At 35.5% G+C, this 4,159-nt stretch overlaps 1 protein-coding gene across 1 annotated transcript in view; it reads right to left on the reverse strand.

Moving 5' to 3' along the window:
- LOC115218421 (nuclear factor related to kappa-B-binding protein) overlaps positions 1–3,912 on the reverse strand; it is an 87,074-nt gene extending 83,162 nt beyond the window's left edge. The window contains exon 1 of the mRNA XM_029788226.2: positions 3,759–3,912. The gene's annotated coding sequence lies outside the window, so the exon portion shown is untranslated. The remainder of the gene's footprint in view (positions 1–3,758) is intronic.
- Between the last annotated feature and the right edge of the window lie 247 nt (positions 3,913–4,159).

Raw genomic sequence — 4,159 nt, forward strand, 5'->3', positions numbered from 1 at the left:
CTATAATTACAATCATACATGATATTGTTTGGATAGTCATTAATAACCCTTTTGATGCCAACCCACCCAAGAGTGCTCTTGGTTCTAAATTATAGCTTTCTATCAAAATTTCACATTGGTTTATATTCCAAACACAAGTTTAACAACAACAAAGTTATTTTAGTAAATTCTTCGTTATTTTTAAAACTGAAACAATGGCTGTACTTAGTGTTGAGAGTGGAGTCTTGTCTTGTGAGTACCTTACGACTTCACCAGAGTGCTTATGTCAGGAAAGAGCAGCCAGTACCCTATGTGAAGTGGTTGGCATTAGGGAGGGCACAGGTTGAATGTTCAACAGAAACCGAAGAGCCAGAAGACTGCACCAGGCCCCAGTCGTCTGTTTTAGCATGGTTTCTACAGCTGGATGCCTTTCCTAACATCACCACTTTACAGAGTGTACTAGGTGCTTTATTTCATGGCATTGACACTTGTGAGATCACCAAGTAATTCAAAAGACAGCTTCAACTGAATGGGGATGCAGTACATAAGTATGAAAACATATGATGGACTATCCTGTCAAAGACGACATTTGAGCGTTCATTCAGCTTCTGCCAAATGACCCACACAAATGATTTGTTTATAGTGATCAAATGTGCATGCCACACATTAGCTCACTTTCTCCCATCAAATCGACGTTGTCTGAACAGGTGTAACACACGTCAGGTGTGGAAGTGATTGCAGAGCAGCCTGAGATGAAGTGTTTTGCTCAAGAACACAACGAACAACCCACTCTAGGAATTGAAATCACAATCGCTAGATCATGAGTTCAACACCTTAACCACTAGTCCATGTGCCCTCACATGCATATATATATATAAAGTTAATCCAAACATGAAAACACAAAGAGAAAACACAACAACGCGAGGACGTGGAACAAGTATAGTGTTATTGGACGCTTGGGGAAGGAGGGTTTAACGTTTCAAGCGGAGCTCTTCGTCAGAAACACAGGAAAAGGAAAGATCCAAGGAAGGGAAGACAGAGGAAAAAAAATCACCAATGCTACACACGTGATACATATACTTTTACTAGTTTTTGTGACTCATCATGGGATATCACAACATTACATTCAATGGTTTAGTCCATCATATACTTACTTTTAATACTGAAGAACTCAATACTTGTTCTTAAGTCTGCTACTTATCAATCACTATTTGTCAAATCACTAAGTTACAGCATGCTTTTAAACATAAACACACTCATACATGAGCTGTGTGCTAGCATCATAAATAAAGGAAATTAAGTGCAAATGATAAGAATGTATCACAGGCAGAACAAAAAAAAAATGCTAAAACAAAATGACCCCTAATCATGTTTTCTTAAGGATTCTAAGATTCAATGTGAGACAGAACCACAACCTTAGAAAAATCAACAACAATCAGATACAGTTGTGAAATATCTCATCATCATCATCATCATTTAACATCCGTTTCAATATTCTATAAATCTTGACATATATATGTATGTGTGTGTGTGTGTTGTGTGTGTGTGTGTGTGTGTGTGTGATGGTGCTGAAAATTTTCTGGCTTTGGGCAAAAGAAAATGCAGGAGGATCAGTTAATTATGATTTTATTCAACATATTCCCCTCCTCTCAGATTCCCACACTTATTGCAGTGGTCCTTCAGTTTTTCTAAACCCTGTAAAATAACTTGGAAGGTTAGGTCTCCAACCAGGCCTTTTGTGATACCCTTAAAGCCAGGATCTTTTCAGCACCACTCATACATATAGAAAGCAAAAGAACTGCTTAAAAAGCACAGAGCTACATCAATAAAAGATGAAAAGCACCTAGCAGCCACAGGGGAACTGATTAATCCAGATTAGATCTGGATTTATGAGTAATATCATCTGCTTCTGAGAGAGGGTCAAAGAGTATGGTAAGTATCTAGAGACAAGATAGAGAGTTACTAATTTAAAGGTTATTTCTCAGAGCAAACTATATTTTGTTATTATTATTTATGGGCGACCTTTTCTTTGGGATGTTGATTTCAAAAATCAAACTTGTTTTTTCGAGGATGTCCCATTGCTGACCTTTTTTGGGGTAAACATAAATACATAACCACATTTATATAGCTGAAGATATATTTATAGCTTTCATCTTTTATACAACTAGTTTTCCATGTTAGTATAGACTGAACAGGTTTGTTTTTTTTTTGTCACCAGTTCTTTTAGTCACACCTTATGACACACAGGAACAGAATGTACTTATTCTAATTTTAGTCAATTTCCAAACCATGTGGTTTTGAGTTCAGTTCCACTGCACAGCAACATGAGTAAGCACCTTCTACTATAGTACAGGGATCTTTTTTAAATAAACCAATATTTGTCTTCCTTTAAAATATTAACCCACACCCCACCTCACCCACAAATTTGTCCAAAAAATATAATCAACAATTAAAATGTTTGAAGAAAATAATTTGGAATTTTTTTAATAGTCCCTAGGGGTCATATGTAACAAACACTCTATCCCCGTGCCCCTGGAATCTACCAGGACGTCGTTTCTACTGGAAACATCCTGCAGGAATCAACTCCGCCAGTTAACCTTCTTGGCGTAGGACGGTCGTTGTTGAGGTATAAATTTTGGTAAGTGCAGGGGCACTTATCAAAATTTACTGTTGTTTAAACCCCTAAGCCAGTCCTGATCAAGCAAACTTATGTTTCAAGGTATTCTGTGTTCTAGTTACTATGATCGTTGCATCAGTTTAAATATCAAGGACTCGGGGACTCCAAAAGACGGAAGGGTGATTGGAAGATGATTTGACTAGTTGATAATTATAGCAACTTAAGCGACCAAGGAGATGTTACATCATAGGAGGGGTGTCTTAGACAAGACATATACCAGTAGTATATTAAGGACCGATTCAGTCGACTGTGTCCTTCTAGAGAAGTCCACCCTTGATCAATGTAGGAAAAAAAAATACGAAACATTCCCAGAAAGTGGTTCGTTACTTGTTTACTTTCGGTGAAAACTTGACTTAATATAACTAAAATTCAGCCTTTGGTTCCAACAGAATTAAGGAATCGCTGTTAATATCTGGAATTGTGTGGTTCTACACATGTTCAGCATTAAAAGTAGATTGTCAAAAGTGTGAAGCGAGGAAAGAAAATAGGAAATATATTTACAAAAAACCAGTCGATGTTTTTTTTTTAAATATAATAGTAACTGGAATGATATAAGTGATTTACAAGGAGTCTTTAAAAGTATTTCGAACTATTACCGCTAATTGAATCCCTAAAGGAATTCTTAACAAGACTGGAGTAGTAATAAAGGGACATATTTCGAGAGAATAGAGGGAAAAGTCGGTTTTTTTTCTTCTAAATTATACATGTCAAATATATGAATATATATATAACTATATATTAATATAAACGAACATTTATATATATATATAAATAACCTGAACTATCTTTGTAAAAGAAAAGTGTTATTTATTAAGGCAATTATTAGTGGTCAATGACGGGGTTTAATAAAGGAGTAAATCTACAGGTCAGAGTAAATCTAGGCGTGAGAAGAGAGCAAGAAATTAGTTTAACTGGCAATATAAGAAAGATATTCATGCACCACCCCGGATATAATAAGAGTATTATAAGAGAGAGTTGAGGCTTGTAATGCTTTGTTAATGTTCTCGGCTTTGAAAGGTCCATGCTGTGAGAACACAAGCAACAGAGGTCCGACGTGGATCTTTAAGAAAGAAAAACAAAAATAAAACTCCCCTCCACTAACCTTCCAACAAAGTCAGAGTTGGTATTAAAGCATTAGGTATGAAATAACACTTTGCATCGGAGATTCTTTGCATTCCAGATTCAAAACACAAAATCTCCAACATAAATACCGGAAGTGAACTGAGCTCCATACTAGTATCTCGGAGCAAATGATAAACGAAGAAGAAAGGCATCTTTTCTCTTAAATTACGGTTATTTTTTACAATTTTCACTTCAAAATTTATATTATATCATAAAAATGACATTAGGTTGCAATTTTGCGAATAGTAAAATATTTTTATTATTATAAAGATATTCATTTGGTGTACCGGGTTTTCAAATTGGTGATACCAAAATTTTGATTGGACATAATAACTGTTTTCGTTTCGAAAAACTCCTTGCTACAAAAATCCCTTTTAAGAC

Source organism: Octopus sinensis, linkage group LG13 (genome assembly GCF_006345805.1).
Source record: "Octopus sinensis linkage group LG13, ASM634580v1, whole genome shotgun sequence".
Lineage (NCBI taxonomy): Eukaryota > Metazoa > Mollusca > Cephalopoda > Octopoda > Octopodidae > Octopus > Octopus sinensis.